At 41.2% G+C, this 12,321-nt stretch overlaps 1 protein-coding gene across 2 annotated transcripts in view; it reads right to left on the reverse strand.

Annotated features, from left to right (window-relative positions):
• Positions 1 to 12,321, reverse strand: part of CTNNA2 (catenin alpha 2) — a 1,134,503-nt gene that overhangs the window by 716,788 nt on the left and 405,394 nt on the right. The window lies entirely within an intron of this gene.

A 12,321-nucleotide genomic window follows, 5' to 3' on the forward strand; every position in this document is an offset into this window, starting at 1 on the left:
GGAAAACAGATGAAACAGGAAGCACCAAGGCAGCCCTGGGGTAAAAAGAGAAACAAAATCCAGACGAAGGGGAAAGGCTGAGAATCTTTTTGGTTGTAAGTGTGGCATCCACAAAGGAGAAGACATCTTTTCCAAGGATTTGCACGTTTATTTTGTAGAGCCCTCTTCAAAACACCCACGTGTGTGGATCAAGTACCACAAAGGCCATTGCTTTCTTCCTGCTGTTGTCTTTTAGTTTTGATTCTTTTATTGATGTGAAATTCACAAAGCATGTGACGATTCTCTTCTTGAGTCACTTTACAGGAATAAAAGAGAAAAAGTGGCTTGTGTGATTGCACGGCAGGCTGTGGGTCACTTACAAGGAAAAGGAAATTATGACATCTGTATGAATCCTGTGATGTTGATTTTCACAGTTGATTCCCAATGTTGGCAGCAGAAACTCCTGGGAAAACTGTAGAAATGCAGATTCCAGTATTCTCTCTCAAGAAATAGTATTGTGTTCGGAGTGAGATAAAACGCTGCAATACTTTTTTTTCTTCAAAATCTCATGTGCAAATTTTAAATCAATACATGTAGATTTCAGAATTTCTAAAGCAGCCAGGTAAAAACGCAGCTGTCTCTTAGAAACCATGTCCTGGGACAGGCACAAGAGCACCTAACACAGAAGCTCCATTTAAGGTGGAAAATACATTGTTGGATTGCCACAGTCAAATCTGCATAGTAGCAAGTGAAATCAGCAACTAAGCTGTTAAAAAAGAGGATTTTTGAGTCATCTGCGGGACTGCCTATTTAAGTTCCAGCCTTATTGAGTGTACAGTCCTTCCAAGGATGATAAATTGTCTGTCTACAAATGGCAGAGTAGGAAGGGGTGAGTTTCGGGATGGTGGAAATAGAAAGTTCAAAGCATGACAAAACACCTAACCCTTCATTTAGTATCTCATAAGGCGAGATGCTGGTGTAGATTTACTTGTCTGTTTCTAACAAATGCAAGGAGCTTAGCTACTCAGCTTCATGAATTTCTTCCCCAATATCTTGAATGTCCAGACTGAATAATACACAGCTCTAAAAGATTTTCCAGTACATACTTCACTTAATGGTTTCTTATAAAAGTTATTTATTACCACTCACATGAAGAAAATCCATTTTAGACCTATGTCATATTAAATCAATTCTTGATTTGATCCACTGATTAGTCAAGGATCTCTTGTCTGTTGATTCCAATTGATGGCATTTGCTAAATTTAGAGATTAAAGCCCTCTCTGAGGGAGACTGCGATTCTGTGGTCCAGGCTGAGGCCCTAGGGACCAAGCACCTTAATTTCAGAAGCTAAATCATAACCCTTGCCTTCTTTTGGTTTCTTTCTTTAAGTACACTTTTGTGAGTTTTACAAAGTGGTAAGTGTAGTAATTCCAAAGTTCCTAGCCCAATTTGCAGAATGCCACAGCAACCAAAGATGGTCCAGCTGCCCCAGCCCCTAAGGACCTAACAGGTCCTCCTGCAGTTACAAAAAGAAAAAGGAGCTGTTTAGTGGAACACTTTCAATTGTAAAGGACGCAAGTGACATGCTCTGTATCATTTTTATCTCCACTAATAGTGACTGGGATCATTTGAAACCTTTTTTAGAAAGAATTGATGTGGGTCTCTGCTAAGGCCTTAAATAAGCTTTAACTATACAGTTGTTCCAAGTGAGGCATGAGGAAGCCAAGCAGAGTTAACCTCAGCTAATTTACTTACTGTTTTACTAGGCAGTGGAGCAGAAAGAAGAGATGCATCATTGTGCCCCTGGACAGGGCACCCAGTGGACTCAGAACATGAGGGTCATGCTCCTCTCCTTCCTTCTCCCCTGCAGTATCTCTGCCTTACCCGCATCTGGCCCTCTATCTTACCTCCTTCCCTGATCATAATAATACCTCAGATCAAGAGATGAAGGAAGGTAGCAAGTAAGGAATATGAAAAGTGCTTTAGCAGATTTAAACATGTCAATGGATCAAGAGCAACATATTTGAAAGGGAATATCGGAGAAGGAGCTATCCAAGCAAGTTTAAGAATCTTCTCAAATCTTCACTGCAGCAGCAACATACACTGGTATTTGTGAGGCAGGGGGAGGAACTGCCACCTTTGAGACACTTAGCTCTTGGAGTATAAGAAAAGTTTAAATAGACAAAAAGAAACTCTTTCCAGGATGGGCACAAGGTAGGATTTGACCCAAGCTAAAAAGCCTTTGGGAGATCATCTTAGAAAAATAGGTCTTTAAAAGGAGCTCTCTAGCAAGATCAATGACTGGTTTGTGCCATCCACGCTGCATTAGGAAGTATGGCAAAACCGGATGACTCGGCAGTGAACCTGTCTCACAAAGATAAAGGCAGCCCTTCCCTCTGATGGCACCTGCACTTCCTGACCACGGTGATGGAGCTTGTATGAGTCAGAAGCAAGTTTCATGAACTCAGTGAGGGATTGGAATGTTCAAGGGAGTAATAAGCTAAAATTATTTTTTTTTGTAAAGATTTATTTTATTTTTATTACAAAGTCAGATGTACTGAGAGGAGGAGAGACAGAGAGGAAGTGGAGCCGCCGGGATCAGAACCAGCAAATAAGCTAAAATTCTAAGGAAGGAACAGCCTTGCTGCTGCGGTAGATTTTTATTTCCCTCACCTGTTTCATTTCCTTTCCGTCAAAAATAATCGTTCCATACACAAGGGGATTTCAAAACCTTGTGGAAATGTATTTAAAGTAAGGTAATTTGGTGACAAAACATGTAAAGCCCATGCATAGTGTTTAAATAACGACACTCTCAGTGAGCTTTCTGAATATATCTTATGGAAGCCCACTAAGGGTAAGCTAAGCAATAGCCTCTTAGCAACTTCTTGGTTTGAGAGCAGGTTTTTGTGAAGAGTTTACATCTGGACAAAGGCTAGATGTTCTTAATCACTGCCTCATTCTTTTCTCATTAGCCCAGGCTTGGTCTAACCAACCACTTCTTGTTTCACCCCTCCAAGGAAGCCCACATTTAACCATCACAACTTTCAGTCCTGCATTGCAGGTCTGTGTGGTGTGTGGCCAGCATCACACTCCCCGATGCTCATCTCAGTGTACCTGGAAACTTCATAAAGCAGACATAAACACTGCACGCCTGCAATCTTTTAGAGCACGCACATGCGTGCACACACAGTCGATTCCCATTCATAGCGTCTTGCTGGATTTTTCTATTAGAGACTCTGGAATGTCAACTTCACTTCCTTGTCACTTTATATTTGGAAATACTTTGAAGTCTGGTGTAAAGTGAATTCCTCTATAAAGCACCAGTATTTGCCAACTCACCTCTTAGAAAGCCTTTAAAAGAAATTCTGGATAACCTTTAGACATGATGGAATATAATTTCCGACTCTCATGCTAAGTGATTGTGGGTTGTGGTTAGCAATTCTTGGAGATTATTTTTTATCTGCATTTTAAAGGTCAAAATGACATTTTTCCCAGTTTTGCTTTTTTAAAAGAAGTTTTGTTTTCTTAGCTCATGCCCAAATGGACATAAGAATCTAAGAATACAGGAATCCAGGGCTTATAGCATGGTCCAAAGTCTGACCTGCCATCTATTTGGGTCACCAAGTTTTATTCCTTATTCTTTGCACACAAGTTCTATTTAAAACCCAAGTGTGGGCCATGGGAAATCCATAGGCACACCAAATTTATTTATTTTTTAAAAGATTTGTTTTATTTGGATTGCAAAGTCAGATATACACAGAGGAGGAGAGACGGAGAGCAAGATCTTCCATCTGATGATTCACTCCCCAAGTGACCGCAACAGCTGGTGCTTTGCTGATCTGAAGCCAGGATGCAGGAACTTCCTCCAGGTCTACCACGCAGGTGCAGGGTCCCAAGGCTTTGGGCCGTCCTCAACTGCTTTCTCACGCCCAAGCAGGGAGCTGGATGGGAAGTGGAGCTGCTGGGTTTAGACTGGCATGTGACTATATAGGATCCTGGCGCATTCAAGGCGAGGACCTTAGCTACTAGGCCACCACACTGGGCCCTGCATACCTAATTTGTTATCCTTTTGTTATTTATATTACCTTGGCAATTCCCTTGCATTTATGTGAATTCATCCATGCATCCAAAAGAATTCCCCCAGGCATTCAGTTGGTAGAAGAAAGGGGAGGGGGTGGGAGAAGAAAAGAGAATGTTGAAAGAGGAGAAGTAGGAAGAATATTAATTTCTGTGCACACTTCGTCCACTGTGACCTTCATTGGTCAAACTGAATTCATACAGCAATAAAATCAGATGCCTCTTTTGATGACAAGATTGTTTTTCCAAAATCTTTCTGCTAAATAAATTGCCAATCACTGGGCCTTGGCTTTGCTGACTGGTTCACACATTTATTCCTAGATCCCCGTGAACTTTTAGGAGATTGTCAGTGAAAGGAAAATTTCTCACAGCACATCCTTCAGCCTGCCAAGTGTTTGTCAACATTCTGAGTGTATATCTGAGGTGACCACACTGATTCATTCATAGTGAACTTATGTTTAAAAAATAGCATTTCACCTCTGGCCACCAGTATCAGTTCTAACCCTAAGACCCAAGCCCTCAGAATCACGCTTTAGACCTGTAGGAGAGGATCACACAGAGACATTAGGAAGTACTCTCACAGCTTACACGTATTTCAGTCCATTTCCTTCATCTACAGGAACTTGAGAAATCCCTACTTGTCCACAACTACTAGAAATCAAAAGAACCTACAAAGTTAAGAGATAAGATGTCTTCATTTTACCGAACCCAACTTATAATAACCCAGAGACTTGACCCTCCTACTGTTAATCACTCCGGTTTCCCAGGACTGAAAGTCTCAGTTATTTCCCTTCAAGTCCCCGAAAGGTCTTGTAATTTTATAAGGACTCTCATTACACTCTTTCCTGGTCTGGGCAATAATTATAATTAGAGCTTTCTGTGATTTTCCTCTAGCAAGGGTCAAGCAGCGAGACACTTCTTGGACCACTTGGGGACCAGCAGAGGAGTTCAAGACTTGGTCCAGACACATTTACTGATTCATTCTTTTACTTGATCTATCTACACTCCAAAGAGACAACAACAACATCTATAGCACAGGGCTTTTGGTCAGATTAATAAAACAAAACAGGAATCTAAGAACATTGGGAAGGGCAAGGTAGCAGGTATGAGCTTCTTTGACATGGGGCTTTCTGTCATCTCGCTTGATTTCCACGCACTTCCATCAAGTGGATCCTGTTTTGCTATTTTTTAGCTGAAAAAGTTGAGTCTCAAGGCAGGCTTACTCTCTTGCCTAAGGTCACACAAAAAATGAGTAATAAATAGGAATTTGAACTATGATGTACATAGCTATATAGGACTGAGCCTTTGCTAAACCATCCCAAGTTGAAAAGGGGCGAGTTTCAGACAGGAAAGTCCTTATTTCCAAGGAGATGGTGTGTGGAATTGTACTAAGGATTGACTTGATGATACAAAGGAAACATATCTAATTACACCTGTGTACTATAGGATCCTAGGAGTATGAGTTAACAGTAAGTTAACAACAAATGCACATGACATGCCATGATTTTCAAAGGGTCTGATTTTCCGACTTACATAATCAACCTGTACACTGTGTCCTCTAAGACTCAAAATTCATGTTCCCACAGGTCTTAGGTCTCACCTGCACTTGTGCTCAATGGTTATAGTGGGTACTGGGCCCCGAATGCCCTCATGTCAACCTGCCTCCAACCAGTTGGATCTACTCTAGGTACCTCTCAGAGCCAATGCTTATGTGCTCTGTGGGACACAATCTGACACTGTCATACTCATTATTCTCCCCAGGGAATCTGTCCCTGGAGCATGGTTGGACATTCTCCCACCACCAGTGTCATCCAAAACGCCCCTCCACGATGCTCTCTGTTTTCTGAAACTCCATGACAGCATACATGGTTGAACACATCATTAAAAGAACACCATCACAGTATTATACAAAAGAGAATGACAAGGAAAAAAGATTTTACAGATCCTATTTCTCTGGAAGAGTTTCAGTTACTTCTGAAGGTCCCGCTGAAAGCTCAGGGGGAAAAGAGGCAAACAGGATTGCAAGCGTCATGACTCAATGACTGAGGCCTGACTCCCCCCCACTGCCACATTTCTTCGGTAGAACAGATTCTAAATGACAACTTTATACCTCACAGAAAGGCTGAGAGTGCTAATGTCCGATTCCAGTGTAGGAGCAAGAAATATCAATGAAAAATGAATGTGAAAACTCAATCCCCATGAAAGTAAAATCTTAATCAAGGAAGGGCAATGGTAAGCTAAATGTGAAGCTAAAACTTAACAAAGCTGGGTATAAAGCCCAAGCTTCACAGGGAAGAGGACAAGAAACTGACGTGCAGACTGGCACAATGGCTCAACTGGCTAATCCTCCGCCTCCAAGCACCTGGATTCCATATGGGCACTAGTTTGTGCGCTGGCTGCTCTACTTCCCATCCAGCTCCCTGTATATGGCCTGGGAGAGCACTGGAGGATGACCCAAGTTATCTGGACCTTGCGACCTTGTGGGAAATCCGGAAGAAGCTCCTAGCTTTGGATCATCTCCTCTCCAACCACTATGGCCATTTGAGGAGTAAACCAGAAATTGTAACATCTTTTTCTCTGTCTCTCCTCTCTGTAAATCTGCCTTTCCAATGGAAATGACTAAATCTAAGAAAAACTGTGACGCACAGAAGAACAAAAAATGCAAATCAGGAAAAGGCAAGGCAATTTCTAGATGTTAGGAATCTCTGCCTTAAATAACGGCATTCGTGCAACCTCCCACAATGAAGGCCATCGTGGGAGGTATGGGCAGCGTCAGGTCACAGGTGGTCAGCAAGGATTACTTGTTACTGTATTTTGAGCCAAATCTTTAAGTGAGAAACATAAAGCTGACTTTTGTGTTTTTCATCCCTTTTCTGTGAAGTAATTCGTAAGGATAAGAGAAGATCCAGATAATATTTGAAACAGATGTTACTCTTCATCAACAATAAACCTTATTCTTAAGCGCTAACAATAACTTGTTTATTCCCAACCTTCCCACCTGGGAGAAATGCAGCCATGTAATAACTCCTGTGACAAGGTTATCTTTCTGAGGACACTTCCTTCTGAAGCTTTAACTATTCTCTGTCATTTCAGGAAAAACTCAGACATTGAACTTGAACTCTGGACCCTCTTAGCAATACTACATATACAACCAAGTAGGAAGCTAGTTCTGATAAATAAAAGTCAAAGTTGTACAGAAATCACTGAAATACAAAAAACCAACATACATACAAAATAATTTTAGAATGAATTTCAGAACCATTTAAATTTCTTTTACATCCAAAACTATGATTGCCGGGTGGGGAGGTCTGTGCTGTGGCACAGTGCATTTAGCCACAGCCTGTGGTGTTGGCACCGGAATACCATAAGGCCTCCAATTCAAGTTACGGCTGCTCCGCAACCAATCTAGCTCCCTGCTAGTGTGCCTGGGAATGCAGTGGAGGCTGGCCCCCGTGCTTGGACCCCTGCACCCACATGGGACACCCTGAAGAAACTCCTTGTTTTTGGCTTCATCTTGGCCTGGTTCTGGCTGCTGCAGCCATTTGGTGAGTGAAGCAGCTTTTATGAAAACCTTTCTTTCTTTGGTACCACCTTTCAAATAAACCATTTAAAAAACAAATTAAAATACACAAAACATTTCAGATATCTCCTAAACCTACAAATTGTAAAGCTAACTGTATGCTTACTCCTTTCTCATTATGTTCCTCATACGTCCTTTGGGTACAAACCAGAACACCAGACTACCAGCATGAAGCATCTCCCAGTTATATTTTCCAACACTCTTCTCTGAAAACACACAGGCAACAAACTACTTCTAAACAAATCCATATGATAAAATGCTATAAATCCAGTAAACATAAGGTTGGAGAATGTTAATTGATACTGTTACATATTCACAATCTATTGAGTAAAGAAAATAGATGATAAAACATCATTTACAATATGACTTCATAAAGAAGAGCAAGTCATAACAGCTGTGAATGTATGTAAATAAATGTGCTACTATCATAAGCTCAGAAACTGGCAACTCTTACACTAGATATTTTTAGGGAATATGATTATGTTTTTCACCTGTTTCTTTATTTTTCTATTCATTCACAACCATGCATTTCATTTTTCAGTATCAAAACCAACAAAAAAGTGGCGTAAAAGCTGGTATTTGCAGTCCCCTGCCACCACTACTGCTTCCCATGTTACTCACATAGTGCTGAGAAATTGTATGCTAGACCCCTGCTGCTGATTGTTTCCAGAATAAAGCTAGAATCACCTTTGTAGACCTCACTCCACTCCACAAGTGGGTACCCCGAGGAACCCTCGCTAAAATCTACTCAACAGCAAAGCTGTGACAACAATGTTTCAGGGATTTGCAGTACATACTCTCACATAAATGTGGCTTCAAGTGCTTTTAACACCTGAATTCTATCAGTGGTTCACAAATTGTTAACCCCAGGGATCAACTCAGATGCTTCAGGAAGTTGAAAAATGCTGGATCCAAATCCATTTTTTAAAATACATGAGTTGACTTATTCTTAAAAACACAATTGAAAAATAATCTGCCACACTTTATTCTATCACAGTTCAGCAAGTCATTTACTTTATGGCAGCAGGATTTCTGCCATCACTGTGCAGTTAAACGCTAATCACATCGATGTTTAAGAAAACTCTAGTTCTGCATTAGTCATCTTTTAAAAATCAGAGCTACACAGAGTCCACACGTATGGAACCGAACCAAGTTGCAGAGCACCACAACACACACACAGGTACAGGCATCCCTGCTCATCACACACTCCTCATCAACGCTAACAGTGAATTGTGCATGAAGAAGTAATGGTTTCAAGCATCTCTTTGTGTTCTGCATTCACAGCTTTAGAGCCTAGAATAAGTGAATTTTTTTCTTCACAGTTCGGCATCACAGTGAAGTGCTTGGAAGAAGTATCATTTTTAAAGTATTTTACATTTATAAGAATGTGCAACACATTTAGACATTTTTAGTGTTAGAACTTCGAAACAATCTGTCCAGCAGAGCATCCAGGCATTACCAAGTGAGCTGTTTACAAAGTGCGACTATACCTGAGTAAATCAGAATTTACAGCTAACCCAAAGAAAGGTATCACACCAGTTGCTACTGACAGGATTGCAACTGTCACTCATAATGCCTCATACCTATTATATGTTCATTCTCTCTAAATACTTAGAAACAAGTTTTATTTAAAATGTTATCCTAATTTGGATGCTTGAATTCTATTGCTGCCACCTTACCAACTGCTCATGCATGGGCCTGGGGCCCAGGGCCTCCGTATTTGCCCTCCTGTTTTCATCTGCACATTCACAGCCTGATCCCAGTATCCAAATCATGCTCCAATGACTGTGCAGTCCATGCAAATGAAAGTCAAGTTCAGTGCCACGGTGTGTAAAGTCTTGCTGAGGGTTACCTCTTTGAGGAGCAGACACTAACTCCCATCTCCCCCCCACTCAAAATAGCCAGTGTAGGTACCACAGCTCCTCAGACACATGAGGCACCCTCGCTCAGCGAAAACCTTCCACCTCAGATGCAGTTTCGTCCCCTCTTCTTCAAGAGTTCTTTAATCTGTGACCACCTGCTCAGCTCACCCTTCTCTGGCAGTCTCACTCACAGAAGCACCCCATGCCGTCTGCCTCCCAGTTTTCCTCTTTCCAGTGTACACCATCACCATGTGAAATAACTGTGCTTCCAATTATTTACTTATGGTCTACCCCTCTAGAATATAAGCTCTACGACAACAGAGAACCTCATTGCCTTTCGCTCATTTCTCTATCCCCAGAAACCTGGATCAGTGCTGGCACTGAAGAGCCAGGCAACAATACATATTTGCTCAATAAATATTTGTGAATCCACCACAAACTTCTCATCTGTAAGGGGCTATGCTTAATCTTCTCCTGTCATTGGGTCACTTTCAAGATTTTTTTTTTAATTTAGTGCAAAAAATGTTTACTGCTACTTTTTTTTTAAAGCTGCATAAAATTATAAACTCCAGAAGGGAATCTGGGTTCATATAATTTGGAACTATTCTTAGCAGTCAGCATAAGACTAACAACCACCAGGGTGGCTCACATCCAAATTAACATTGATCCAGCATGTGTCCTTTTGTAAAAGCAGCACTCTCTCTACCCCTTAATTTCCACATACATACAATAAATGAGTATCTATTTAAATGGAGATGGCTCTTAAGAATATTTTTAATTTTGGGATATATATATAAAAAACATTTTGATGGAAAAACTTAGGGCCAATCAGGGATTTTGTACACCTATTCCCACAAACGTTGGTCACAGCTATTGCCTTGTAATTTCAACTTCCTCAAAACCTTCTTCAAACCTCTCCCCAGGTTTAAGTGACAATCCTTGTTACACCATCAACTCATACAAGCACAAATTCACTAATTTGAACACAGATTTGTGGGAATTTCTAACTTAAAACTGCTACCCTGTAGAGCTCCATGTCACGTGTGTGGCTTCACATAGCCCAGGTCCCATGAAGATGACCTTCTCCTGATCCCTTAGGACAAAGCTGTCCTCACCATATCCATCTCTGCCTGGTCCACCATCCCTGGAAACTATGCCAAGAAGGGGCTTCAAAAGCTTCAGATGTACAACAACCATGCAAGGATTTCAAGGGGTTTTGCATCTACATTCATCTTCTAGTCCCATTTTCCAAGACATCTGAAGGACCCTCCTACACGGTATTAGAGATGTTTCAGCCACAACTGAACACTGTATGTGGATTGTGCATCAGGAACTTATCAAAAGATTTTCAAAATTTTTACAATCCAGAAACACCAACGCCTACAGTTTTTGTTGTTGTTTCCTGATATATTTATCCTAATGATATTGCCTAGCCATTAAGATGAAAAACTGTGGAGTAATAATTTTGTAATACCTTTATTACTACAGCTTACAAAATTGAAATGCTAACAGCCCATGAATGATTGATGAATTTACTGGCTGTTGTACACTACCACACTTGTCACAGCCAAGGCATACAGTGTATGTGTTTCTCATTGATATTTCCTATACCAAAATTTAAAAAGAAATTGATTTTACCGCAGTAAAAAGAGTGTGCTGGATCAGGAATTCACTGCACGGGGATCCTGGAGGATGTGTACCTGCAACCAAGCCTACCTTGAAATCAGCAGAGAAGCACTTCACATTGTGCAAAAGTTAACAGGTGGCACTTTGTTTCGGGCTCGGATTGCGACGCTCGCACACGAGCATAATTCTTGTACTTTGAAATGTAAGTGCTCAGCCCTTCTAGGTATGTTCTGTAACTATGTCAACATAAAAACCCAAATCTCCATAAAATATCCCTGGGCCCTAAGGTTATAAACAGAAAAACAGGAGCCTGGTGTCAACAAAATATAAAACCCATCAGCTCTTGCAATCAACATCAATTTTCACTGAAACAAAACACTTCTAGTTGACAAGATGCCAGACATCATGCTGCAAACTGTATGTCACACCCTGATCAACTCTTCCTTAATCACAGTGATTTTATTCACAGAAACATATTTTTTCCTAACTTATTCATAATAAGATCTTAACCATCGCTGCTGTTTGTATAGTTTCCATTTCCTTCTGTTCACTGACACAAAAACCAGGACATTTTCATATACAACCAAGTTCCACATACTTGTAGAATAACTCAGTTGCTACCTTATTCATAGTAATAAACAAACAGAATCCCACATTTCATGTGCAGCCCTTTTGGGGGAGAAATCTCAGACTTTCACTCAGTGGCAAGCAAGCTTTCTAGCTCAACCCTACACATTTGCAGGCCAGACTCACACAGCTGGCCACCTGGATCCCTGAGATGCTCTCACAAGCTCATGGGTGCCACAGGACACACCCACACTTTATTCCATGTGTGTGGAAATCAAAGGATCTGAAGGTTCATGGAAAAGAAATGTGTGCTTTTTTAGTTCATTGGGTGTTCTCATGAACTACCTTGTTGCTGGATGAGTAACGTTTTCTGACGAACGTGACAGGAGGCACATGTACCTGTCGGTGCTAGCCCCAAGCTCCATTGGGGGTGGCATGTCTGTCAGTTGCTGAGCTGTGCTTTCTTTAGGGACACTGGCGTAGTCGGAGTGCCTGCTGAGAGGCAGGAGGTGGGTCTGTGGACTAGCCATCTTTCTCCACATTGCCTCCCATAGTCTGGCAGAATCCTGCAGGGACTTCAAACCCTGAGGGCAAACTGCCAGTGTGCCTGTTTGCTTTCACAACTCAAGG

This window comes from Ochotona princeps, chromosome 8 (assembly GCF_030435755.1).
Source record: "Ochotona princeps isolate mOchPri1 chromosome 8, mOchPri1.hap1, whole genome shotgun sequence".
Classification (NCBI taxonomy): Eukaryota; Metazoa; Chordata; class Mammalia; order Lagomorpha; family Ochotonidae; genus Ochotona; species Ochotona princeps.